This window comes from Danio rerio, chromosome 24 (assembly GCF_049306965.1).
Source record: "Danio rerio strain Tuebingen ecotype United States chromosome 24, GRCz12tu, whole genome shotgun sequence".
Classification (NCBI taxonomy): domain Eukaryota; kingdom Metazoa; phylum Chordata; class Actinopteri; order Cypriniformes; family Danionidae; genus Danio; species Danio rerio.
In genome coordinates this window covers 20,225,190-20,238,756 of record NC_133199.1, presented here as the reverse complement: position 1 = coordinate 20,238,756, position 13,567 = coordinate 20,225,190, and the positions used below count along the sequence as shown (strand labels likewise).

At 37.3% G+C, this 13,567-nt stretch overlaps 1 protein-coding gene across 2 annotated transcripts in view; it reads right to left on the bottom strand.

Annotated features, from left to right (window-relative positions):
- Window positions 1-13,567, bottom strand: part of sema5a (sema domain, seven thrombospondin repeats (type 1 and type 1-like), transmembrane domain (TM) and short cytoplasmic domain, (semaphorin) 5A) — a 404,793-nt gene that overhangs the window by 336,206 nt on the left and 55,020 nt on the right. For both annotated transcript variants that reach the window (XM_073940463.1, XM_073940461.1), the window contains exon 2: window positions 9,307-9,419. The gene's annotated coding sequence lies outside the window, so the exon portion shown is untranslated. The remainder of the gene's footprint in view (window positions 1-9,306; window positions 9,420-13,567) is intronic.

Sequence of the window (13,567 nt, the reverse complement as noted above, 5' to 3'; positions counted from 1 at the left end):
CAGTGCTGGATCACAGAGGAGTGATCTGAGGTGTTTCGGTGCTGGATCGCGTTCGCGGCGGAGGAGGTGAGCTAGTCAGTCAGTGGTCGTTGTGGGCCATGGATCAGCTGTGATCGTCAACGGCCGCGGTGGTGGGCTACCGAGCTGTGGTGTTCTTGTTTACTGGGACATATTGACTACTCTAGTAGATTCTTTTAAAAATAATAATGTGGACTAGTTGTTCGTCTTTAGTGAAAATGAAACACTTTCTGTTTTTATTACTTTTGTTTTGGACAATTGAATTTGTACCCCAACATAGTGGCTATATGTACAATAATGTGCCACATCCCCCTCTGGGGTCATACAACAAACTGGTCTGTGTGTGGTCGTCTACTGATTCGAACATGTTGTCTCACTTCTGGCCCGTTTTAAATGAACAGAAGTGCTATCATCATCCTCAATGTAATCTGCTTTGTTTAATGTGCATTTATGTCCTAAAACAATTTTTTCACAACGAAATGCCTTTCACCATTTTTCTTCATTTGAATAATATAGAGATAATACAGAATAATATAGAGATTGTTCTAAAATCTAAGGTTATATGGAAATGCCTTATCACACTTCTGCTCCTTTTATCCAGCAATGTTGAGCTAAATCCTGGTCCCCCCATAAATAATATTGGTACACCTGGCGATTTTAAAAGCAGGTCTGGTCTTGGTATTATACACATAAATGTTCGCAGCCTACTACCAAAATTAGATTTTATAAAAATTTGGATTCAATCTACAGATGTTGACATTCTTGTTCTTTCTGAAACCTGGCTTAAAAAAGCAGTACGGGACATTGATATTTCTATACCAGGTTACAACATTTATCGTTGTGATCGCCCTAGAAAAGGTGGGAGTATAGCTTTATATATAAAAAACAAATTACATGCTACTCTCCTATCCTCTGTTTCTATCCCAAAACAGTTTGAATTTGTTGTTCTAAAAATTGAATTCATAATAGATCAGTCTCTCACAATTATGGGTTGTTATAGACCCCCTTCAGCTTGCAGTGAGGCTCTCACCTCACTGCATAACTATGTTACCAAGTTGAATTCTAATGAACTGGTGTTAGTGGGTGATTTGAACCTAGACTGGTTAACAGGATCATCTGACAACTTAAAATATATCTGTGATTCCTTAAACCTTAGTCAATTAATTCATTGTCCAACTAGGCTAAATATCAAAAGTCCCTCTAGATCCTCTTTGCTTGATTTAATCCTCACAAACACCCCACACAAATATATGGATATTGGGGTATTTGCAAATGATATAAGTGACCACTGTGCCAAAGCTGTGGTCAGAAATGTTAAGCTGCCTAAACTGAAGTCTCAGATACTTGTCAAGAGAGATCTCAAACACTTCAATGAGCAAGCTTTTGCCCATGACTTGTCTCATTTTAAATGGTGTAGAGTTTCCCTTTTTGACAATGTAGAATTAGCATGGCAGTACTTTTATGATGAGTTTTTAAAATTAATAAATGAACATGCACCTTTGCGAACATTTAGAGTAAAAGGGCATAATAATCCCTGGTTTTCCCCAGAAATTGCTATTTTTTTAAAGGGAGAGGTATACTGCTTGGGCCAGAGTTCAAAGTCAGAGTTTTACCTTTCTAAAATGACTAAACATTTAAATGATCCAAAGAAGTTTTGGAAATCTGTCAAATCTATGTCTGGTTTGAAATCTGTAAGTGAGTTTCCCAAGTTCTTGATCAAAAATGGAACAAACCTAACAGATAAAGCATCCATGCTAAACCATTTTAATGAACATTTTATTTCTGCTGGACATTTATTTGAAACCTTTAACTCCAATTTAAATGAATCCCCTTCAAAGATTTTCTATCCAAATAGAAAAATAAGCCTTAATTTTTCCTCTTTTAATTTAATCCCAGTGACAGTTGTTGAAGTTCATAGAGCCCTGACAAAGCTGGACACCAAAAAGGCAGCTGGACCAGACAAACTGGATCCATTCTTTTTAAAGGTGGCTGCAGATTATATAGCTGAGCCACTCACCCACATTCTTAATTTAAGTCTTATTAGTTGTCATATCCCTAGAATTTGGATGTCAGCTTTTGTACTTCCCCTTTTAAAAGGAGGAGAAGCATCGGAAGTAAATAATTATAGACCAATTTCCAAATTATGCATCATTGCAAAAATGTTTGAAAAATTAGTCAGTGATCAATTTAACCTGTTTCTAGAAAAACAAATAACTTTTTATCAAATTACCAGTCTGGATTCAGAAAGCAACATAGTACTGTTTCTGCCACACTGAAGGTTTTAGACGATTTTTTACAGGCAATGGATCGTAAGAATTATTGCACTGCTCTTTTTCTTGATCTTTCAAAGGCATTCGATACTGTTGATCATACACTTTTAATTAATTCTTTAACACGGATCGGTATGTCAAACCAAGCTACCACTTGGTTTGCTAATTATTTGTCCAATAGAACACAGTGTGTCCATATGGCCGGGCTGTCTTCTTTATCTTTAGAGGTGCCCAAAGGAGTGCCGCAGGGATCAGTATTAGGGCCTATATTATTCTCTATCTATATTAATAACTTGTGAGACAACCTTCCAAATGCCTTTTATCAACTGTACGCTGATGATACAGTGATTTATTGTTGCTCCCCTTCATTTTCTCAGGCCATTCAATTTTTACAGTCTGCTTTTAATATTGTTTAGTCTCATCTTAAGGATCTTAAATTGGTTTTAAAGGGCACCTATGGTAAAAAATCTACTTTTCAAGCTGTTTGGACAGATCTGTGTGTTGGTATAGTGTATAGACTGTCATACTGGGGTGATATGAACACACCCAGTCCTTTTTTTTTCAATTTAACTACAAAAAAGGGGTCGGCCAATTGGAGCTGTTTTCAAATCGATCGCACCATTACGTTGGTGTGCGATCCCCCGCCCACCGAATTGATTGACAGCTGCGGGCATTAACATGTTCCGGTAGTCACGTGCATGTCAACAAGACCAGACAGACATACGCAAAGCAACCGGGAATAAAAGCTTTGTTCTGTTCGCTAGGATCAGCAATCATCATCAAATGTGATTAAGAGTAAGTTTCACATGTTTAAAGTGTTTTAAAACAGAGTATGTGTGTAATTAATTACAGTGTTTTACTTTAGCTTTACTTCATCAGCACAGCCGCGTGTCAGAACAATTATAAAAGAAGACGCTTCAATCCCGGTTTGTGGAAGTTAAATCAGGTTTATTTTGTACATTAGCATAACAGATATCCACACAGTACTTGAGGTTAGCCTTAACTAAGCTAAGCGCGCTCTATCTGTCTGCCTGCCTGCCTGCGTGTGTATCTGTGTGTGTGTGTGTGTGTGTGTGTGTGTACGATATTGTGTGTGACTCATCAATGCAACTTCACAATACTGATTAGTAAAGGTTAGTTCTTACTGTAGTATCTCACAAATGCTATGTGAGACCCTCTTCCTTTAAGTCTGTCTGTTTTCTGACGCAGCTGAGGGAGGAGGCATGTAGAAATAGTGGGCGGGCAGAACTTGGCTTAAAGGCACAGTACGACAAAACCACCCCCTGCTGGAAATCAGTATAAAACAGCATCTTGTAAAAGGTATAATGAAAAATCTGATGGGTATTTTGATCTGAAACGTTATATACACATTCTAGAGACACAAAAGACTTATATTAAATCTGAAAAAAGGGGTAACCTAGGTGCCCTTTAAATGTAGACAAATCTAAATTAATGATTTTCACAAATTGTTCCACTCATGTGCAGAACCAACCATTAATTACCACTGCCCAAGGTCAACAAATAAATTTAGTGTCCAGCTATAAGTATTTAGGCTTTCTACTCGATCAGGAGCTTTCTTTCAAAGAACATATAGTAAATTTGGTTAGGAAATTGAGAGTTAAGCTCCGATTTTACTATCGAAATGCATCCTGCTTTTCTCTTAAAGCTCGCAAACATTTGGTGTCTGCAACATTTTTACCCTTGCTTGACTATGGTGATGTTTTATATATGCATGCTTCAAACAAATGTCTTAAGCCTTTAAACTCCATCTATCACAGTGCTCTAAGGTAGAGATCTGCGCAGGACTAAATTTTGAATCCCGCTCCCGCCCGCACCCGCCAGGTTTTAGCCCGAACCCGACCGCTCCTGCTTATATCAAGAATTTGTTGTCCCGCTGCCCGACCCGCCCTGTTTTCTGGCCGCCGCGCCCGATCCCGCTAAAGAGCGGGGGAGAACAAAACCAACAATCACCCAGCTATACAGTCCAGACAGCCAAGCTGTCTGTATAAACACATACACACAGCACCAAGCACACACACACAGACAAAGCTCTCTCTCTCTCAAACACGCGCGCGCACTAACACACACACAAGCACCAAGCAGACACACAGGCGTTTGCTGTTATATCAACTCAAAGGGTTGTAATACAATGTATCAAGTACCAATGTAATACCAAAAGGTTTTATATAAAGGTATATAAATACTGAGTCGCGCCAGCTCCGGGCCGCAGCGCACATTACTCTCGGGCCGATTCCGGCGGGAATGCGGCAGCATGGGCTCACTTACGGCCGCCGCATCTGGCCCGATTGGTAAGTCTCTGGCAGGCGAGAATCTAGCCGGAACTGGCCCGAGTGTATTTTGCTATCTGAGAAAGCTCTCTCTCTCATTTGCGCGCGCACTAACATACACATCCACAAGCACCAAGCACACAGACAGGCAAAGCTCTCTCTCTCATTCGCATAGCAATATTCGCGATATTGCTAGACAGCCCGCTCCCGTCCCAAATTAAACCCATTACCGACCGCTCCCGCGATTTATTCGAAAATTTATTCCCGCGCCGCAGAAATTTGGTCTCTACAGACCTGCAGACCTCTACTCTAAGGTTTGTTACAGGCTGTCAAAGACTTACTCACCATTGTGAATTGTATGCCAAAGCAGAGTGGCCTTCTCTGTATGTAAGAAGGTACACAGATTGGATGACTCTGGTCTACATGGCTCTTCTGGGACTGGTGCCTTCATACCTATGTTCCCTTCTCCATAAGTCTAAAAGCCAGTATGCCCTACGCTCAAGTGAAGCTTATCATTTGACTGTTCCCCGGGTTCGAACTGATATTGGGAAGCGAGCCTTTAGTCATGCCGCCCCCTCATCCTGGACTACTCTTCAGTCTGAACTAAAGATATCTGAGCTCTTCCCAATGACATCGTTTCGCTCTATCCTTTTTAACAAACAACAACATTCAATTTCTCAATGTATGTGTTTTTAATATATTGAAATGTGGTAAAGCTGGAAAACTGAACTGTATTTTTATATTATATCAATTTTATATTTATTACTAATATTATTACATTTTTATTTTATTTTTATTTTTTTATATAAATCGTGTGTTGCAGACCTCTTGGCCAGGTCACCCTTGTAAATGAGATCTTGATCTCAATGGGTTTTTTTATCTGGTTAAATAAAGAAACATATAGAGGGTCAATTCAACACCAATAATGCACGGAGCATGTGACAGGGACTTAATTACATCACAGACTTTAAAAAGTAACAAACCCACCACTGTAAACATTGCTGCGTCTCTCCCGGATGAGCTCAACTCATTCTACGCCTGCTTTGAAGCCCAGGACAGCGCGCACACAGTGTGCGCTCCCGCGGCCGATACCGAAACCGCCAGCAACTCTCTGTTTCTGTAGCGGACATAACGAGATCTTTCCATCGCATGAACATCTGGAAAGCTACAGGCCCAGATGGCATCCCTGGATGTGTACTTAAAGCATGCCCACACCAGCAAGCGGGAGTTTTCATGAACATCTTTAACGTCTTGCTCTTTCTGTCAGTGGTTCCCACATGCTTTAAGACAGCTACTATTAAGCCCATACTGAAATCAGCTAAAACCACATGCTTGAATTACTGGCATCCGATTGCTCTGACACCCATCTTCAGCAAGTGCTTTGAGAAGCTGATTAAAAAGCACATCTGCTCTGTACTGCCCGCTCACACTGACCCTCTGCAATTTGCATACAGAAATAATCGTTCCACTGATGATGCAATTGCTTTCACCTTGCACACTGCTCTGTCTCACCTGGAAAACAAAAACACATATGTGAGAATGCTTTTTGTGGACTACAGCTTAGCATTTAACAATATAGTGCCTGCCAAGCTGGTGGTGAAACTCCAGGCTCTGGATCTACACAGCTCTCTATGCAAGTGGATCCTGGACTTCCTGTCAAGCATACGCCAGGTGGTCAGAATGAACAACATTACCTCATCCACACTGATCCTCAACACTATTGCTCCACAGGGCTGTGTTCTCAGCCCACTCCTGTACTCCTGTACACACATGACTATACAGCCAAACACAGCTCCAACGTCATCGTTAAATTTCCTGATGACACAACGGTGGTGGGCCTAATCACAGATAATGATGAGACGGCCTACAGAGAGAAGGTCCACACTCTGACGCAGTGATGTGAGGAAAACCACCTCTTACTCAACATCAGCAAAACCAAGGAGCTGGTGGTGGATTTCAGAAGAGAGAAGAGAGAACACACTCCCATCACCATCAATGGGACACCAGAGGAGAGAGTCAGCACTTTAAGTTTCTTGGAGTCCACATCGCTAAGGATTTGACATAGACTGCTCACACAGACGCAGTGCTGAGGAAGGCACAACAACACCTCTTCTTCCTTAGGCATCTCAGGTGGTTTGGAATGAGCCCCCACATCCTCCGCTCGTTCTACACCTGCACTGTGGAGAGCATACTGTCTGGCAGTATCACCACCTGGTAAAGAAACAGCACCAGCAGGAATCGCAAAGGCTTACATAGGATTGTGTGAACTGGACAAGTAGATGAAGGTGAGCTTCTCTCACTCCAGTACATTTACACCAGGCGGTGCATGAGGAAAGCTAAGAAAATCATCAGCGACTCCAGCCACCCAAGCCATAGACTTTTCTCTCTGCTATCCTCAGACTATAAGGCTAATGAACACTTAACACACCTCACACAGACTCTTCCTTACACCTTAGTGCAAACCATCAATATGTAGCATGCACTGCACTTTGACCAATCCATACTTGAAACAATACTGCCTACAACTATGGGTACACCCATTTATTGTACATATCGCTGTCAATTTTACATTGTCCTGTTTTTTTATTTTTTATGCTGTTCTATTTTGCACTGTCTGTATTTTGCACTTTCGTTGTATCTGTATTTTGTACTGTCTGGAGCCAGCACCTAAGCTTTTCACTTATCATAGCAAACGTGCTGCTGATGATGTGACAGTAAAAGGGATTTGATTTGAGTTTTAAAAATACATTCTGGACCACCCCTTTAAATAAAGGTGAACCAAGAAACAATTCAATTTAAGAAACAATTTTCCCTTTAGTTGCTGGTATATTTCACAACACACACAGACACACACACACACACACACTAACACACACACACACACACAAAAAAACTACAAGTATCAATGAATAAAACATGCAATTTTGGAGGTGAGAAACTGACAGTACTACTCTGAAAAATGTACTTATACTACTTAATACATGTTTTTTAATATAACTTTAAAAACAAACAAAACTTATTTGTATAAATAATGTTCACTGCAGTTGCTATTACAGTTTTTCTTAGTCACTTTTGTACATTGTCAGATCAGAATTGAAATTGTCAGAATTACCTGTTCAATCTTCAGATCATTTTGTCACTTGTGCACATCAAAAGCAGTTTCTCATTCCTTTAGGCAAGTTGCAAATGCTTTTGTATATCCATGCAAATGATTTTGTACAATTCTCTAAAGTCTCCTAAAATATCAATTGCTTATGTCATGTTAATAAAAATGTATTATAATGGTTTCTGTCAGAATAGTCTCACCCTTTTTATGTCTTTACATGCAAAATACTTGAATAAGTTGTTATAAAATTTCGTCATAATGCATTTTTCTATACGTTTCCAGGTGCATCTGAAAGGAGATTCTCCTATGCTCACATTTCTACATTTGTTTCTACTTTTTTTTTTTTTACATTCTATATCACAATGACACGATAAATCAACAAATTACAGTTCAAACAACAACAAAAAATGTCTTTGATTACATCAGAACACCTCTTCAGAGTACACTGCTTTATTGAGAGCATGACTGAGTAACTGTATAGATAAGATTGTATGTCTTTTCCATACACAATGACACAAGGACTTGTCATTCTGACGGCACTGACATACAGAAATTAGGTTTTGAGAGATGAACTAAGGATTTTGGGCAAAAGACTTATTCTTGGCTTATTTGCTATTTGTTCATGTTGTTTTGAGAAATGCACTTACTGTTTAGCAAATTTCAATTCAGATCTGAGAAATGTACCAAAGTGACTGAGAAAACAAAACTAAATTTGCACTGCAAAAAATGCCACAGAACATTGAATAAACAAAACAAAGTATACAAATATACTTGAATTTTTTTAACTTAGAAAAAGAAAAAAAAAATAGTAGAAAAATAAACAGTAAAAAAAGACATTAAATTTTCACCAAAAAAAGCAATCACAAAGAAACTACCAGTAACAATTATGCATTGTAAATTCAATGTTTAACATTATAATCAATGTTCAATTATATAATTCAATCTTTACAGTGCAAAATTTGGCATAGAACCAATTACTTATATAATAATAATAATAATAATAATAATAATAATAATAATTAGAAGAAGAAGAAGTAAAATAAGAGTGAAAAATTTGCCATAAAACTAACTGATTATTTATTTTAAATAAAGGAATAATAATAATAATAATAATAAGTAAAAAATAGGGTGCAAAATTTGTCATAGAACCAATTGCTTAATTAATTATAATAATTAATAATTAATAATAATTAATAAAAATAATAATTAATAATAATTAAAGTAATCTCTGTTATTAACAACTTTTTTTTCAAGCGCACTGTAAAACAAAACCTTTTTTTAATTAATCAGTATTGTAGTATTTATAACAAGTAAAAGTGCACTTGTCATTACACAAAGCATAATACCTCATGCCGTCATCATTTTATTTATTTTTTTATTTTTACCATGGGGCCATGTCGTCCAGCCTTGTGCAACACAACCTCCATCCATCACCAAACAACCGTTTGCCAAGTTTGTCCCCCACTGGGAGCATTAAAACAAAAGGAAAGCAAGGAGCTAAACAACTACCTCAGCAGTGATTCCATCATAACTGACAGCAGTCCCTGGGGCCACTCAGGGTACCATGAAGGAGGATGTCAAGCTGCTCAATGAAGTCTATCAGACATCATTCACCTCTACATACCTGCGTGCAGCTCGCTGGGGCGTAGTGAATAGTCCCTCGGTCAGGTGATTTTTCGGCAATTCTCCTGCTCCGGCAGGCTGGAAGTGAGTCGGCTATATCGGAAACATTGACCCCTGTATGAAGAAAGAAGTTCCAGGCTGAAGTGGGTTTTGTGGAGAGATGTGCAGAGAAGAACAATTGATGAAGACATTTCATGAAATGTACATGGGGGATCTTTTTCTTCTTTTGCTATCTTGTTACCACACTCCCATTTTAAGAAATTCAAGAATTTAAGACATTAGAATTTTACTCTAAACACATTATGTAAGTTAAAAAACTCTTGTCGTGGACGAAATAAAAACATTATATAGCAAAATTATAATTCATCTTGGATTTTTAGAAATGTAAGGACTACGATATAGAGGAAAAATAGTCTACAATATAAAACAAAAATAAAATGTTATTTGTCACAATTACCAGAGATCTAATACTAGCAGATCGCTGGTAAACACATAGATTACATAAAACTATCCCGTCATTATATGGACTACAAGGTCCAGTCATGCACTGCACACACACGACGGTTCCTAATCCTGACTGATTCATAACACACACAGCTGAAGCTATTCATTACTTAAGACATGGACTTTAAAAGCAGCACTGACACACACACACACACACACACACACACACACACACTAGTTACTGAGTCTTGTTATACTGTTTGTGAACATTATGGCATGTTTTCCTTGCCTTGCCTTTCTGTGTTCTGTGTTGAATGTTTTCAATATTCGTAACAAGCATTTTTCCCAAGTATGCATAATGCCCAATGCTCATATTTATTTTCAGATTATTTTTGTAACAACAAAGAGATGGTGTGAAACATTTATGTTATAAGCTTGAACTAAATACCATTTGCATGCACTTAGCTGTTAGTGGCAGTTACTGTATAAAAACGATATGGATCGTAGGACGCACTGCATCTTGCACATATCTCATTGTGGTGAGCCACGTATCTAGTTAAGATCAGGTTTTAAACCTCATTATCTGCAGCATAACATTTGTAATAATGTCTGGATAGTTTTCTCAGTTTTAAAGATATTTGGGTTTGTTTACTGCTGCCAGCCTTGCAGATAAAATGTAACAATGCTAATTTAGAATTAATGCATTGATGACTTGTTGATATGAGTGCAATGAAACCTAATAAATGTCCGGTATTAAAGCTGCCCTCAATATTAGTTGACAAATATTGCTGCTGTTGGACAACATAATGTACTTTTAAGGCTTTTTAGTCGAGAATGTAGTTGTTTAGATTGCATCTATGCAGTTTATTTATAAGGACAGTGTCTATTTGAAATGTTTATAATTTCGGATTCAGTGCATTGGCCACCATCAGCCTGAGCAGACCAAAGAAAGTGATGGTTGAAATTCAGCAACAAAATGCCGACAGAGGGCACATAATAAGAAAACAGCATTTTCTCAGCGTAACTTTCAAACTATAGCAGAACAAATCATTATAAATTAGGTAAGTGACATTCTAAGTTGATCTTTTGTATTTTGCATTGCTGTATTTATACCACAGAAACTGGTAGTGTTTGCTTTAATCTGGATTTTTGAGGGTTAATTATTGTGAAATCCTAATGTCAACAAAGAAAAACTGGGAAATCTCTGTAGATTCATGGCATTTCATGCCGTTCAGCCTTATTAATGTAATCTTAAAATGTGAACAAAAATTACCTGTTTTATCATCATTTTAGACATTACACTACAGAATCATTCAACTACTAATTCTAAAGTAACGTTGGTGAAGTATCAACAGTTTCTGCTGTTCTGACATCACTGCAGATTTAAATGAGTGGCGAAAAAAAGTAGTTTTGTCTTACAAAAGGGTTTTTAAGACCCTCCATGTTTGATTTTTTATTCTATACACACGATTGTGCCGTCAAACTGTTGTATAAAGGTGATTAAGGTGCTCTGAAGAAAACAATACATTGTCTGGGGCCAAAACACATTCTTGCATTGCCTTCATTCTAATAACATTAGGAAATAGTGGATTACCCTTTTTTAATTAAGTTTTACCATGCCCATGAGTACTTAGTCCTTTGTTCCTGTTTTTCATGGATATGTTTACTAACTAGCATTTAATGCTGGATATTCTGAAGAACTAAAATAAAAAGACAATGTTTTGGTCACTTTATTGGATCTCACAGTAATGCTGCACCACACAAGCATCGGTAACTGTTTTTCCTATTATTGCTTTGTCTGTTTTTTACAGATTTTTACTGTAATGATATTTATGCAATTTAAAACCAAAACAGTGTCCATCTAAAAAAGCATATAGGCTCTAAAATGTCATTTCAAATGCTTGAAAATTTTAAATATTCAAGCCAATGTTTTTTAATAACACCAGAAGACATTTGCCATCAACATACCAGGTTGCCTACCAGGTAATCTACAACCTACCATGAAAAAATACTTCTAACCGATCACTTTTTAAGTAAAACACTTAATAACATTGACCCCAGAACAGTGAAAATAAACTGGAAAATTGATAGCAAATACGCCTTTAAGTTTAGCCAGATGCAGACTGCATTTGTCACTGTCTGGCATGTTTCAGAGATGATGGATTGGATAAGAACAGTTTCTTATTTTAACAGTATGACTGGGAAACAAGTAATCCAAGCGATTTTGCAGCGAACACTGAATCAAGTTCACCTTCAGCTTTAAAACCAATTTAGGTGCACAAAATGAATATGAGCTATTAAAATGGCCATACAATTATTAAAAAATCAGATCACACTGAAATAAAGCTGAGGCTCAGATTTCTGGGGTTATTTAGAATGATTAAGTTACTTTATTTTACTCAACGTGAAGCCCATAAAATAGACCCCAAATCAGTTCCACGGCAAGAGAGGGAACCGTTACATTACATTAACTGAATTTTTACACAGATGCTTTTTTCTCCCCTTCATATGAAGAACAGGGAGAGGTGGAGAGCTCATGTTTCAGGGGAACTTCCCTTTCTTTCTATGATACACTGAGGACTTTCACCGGAGGTTAAAATGCCACAGCCCACAGTCACAACCTTCTGACCCCAAACCCAAATAGACCAAAAGGCTAAAGCTTGACATTATAGGAATTACAGGTCAGCTGCTTGTGCACCAAGCAATTTAGGATAATGACAACTCAGATTTGTGCATGGAACTTTCCACACAGGGTATGAAGTAAGGATTTTATTTAATATTTGCAAACCTGTCAGGAAACTTGAATCATTTAAGTGTTTAAACATTTCATTAAAAAATTAAAAATATTACCAAATGTTATTAAAAATAGTAATACATAAATTTTGTAAAACAAAATTCTCAAAACTACAATATTTGAATTTGAAATAAAATCTTGAATTGTTTCAGAATGTTCTAATACAATTATAGAGTAAGTATGTAGAATAGATAACACTATGGATAAAGGTATACTAATACTTTAATTCTTTTTAACTCAAACATTGTTTTTATGGGCCACATGAACTAACAGAAGCAGTTTTATTTTTGTAACTTAAAATAACATCAAATTTTAATTACTATTACATCAATCCACAACAAATTTCTTGATGTATTACTGTAAAGCATGTCCCCTATAAATTCAGGAATTATTGTAAAAATTGAAAGCTTTTGGATTAATCATATATTTACACAGGGTGAAAATAAATTAATTCAATAAAAACGAAGCACAGCTATTGCATCATATTTACCACCAAGATGTCATTAACGTTAAATGTAAATATCAACACAGGAAAATGTGCTTAGTAATACGTTTTTTAGAACCAAAAAAATTTGTGCCCTAGGATACTTAATGACTGCATTTTGTATGTAAGCCTCACAGTTATAGGGCAATACAGCTGACTGCTTTTCTCTGGATGGATGGCTTTTCTAGCATGACTGGTTTGCTACCACAAATGGTGCCAAACTTGGGAGGAAGAGTGGAGTTGGTTCCACAAAACATGTAAAATGAAATCCTTCAAACTCAGTGTAATATTTATGTAATATGTATATGTTTAGAGAAGGGGTGGCTGGGTCAGTTGATATCAAACCAATACATTATGCATGGAAAGCTTGCTGGCCTCTCTCATGGATGTGTACAAGAAGCATGTTGAAATGGGCAGAAATGTACACATCAGCATCAGGTGGATTTACATGAAATAGGGCATATAAGAAAACTTGACCCAGTAACAAATTTAAGATTGTCAAAAATGTATACATGGCGGCCTCTAGTGGATTTAGGAAAA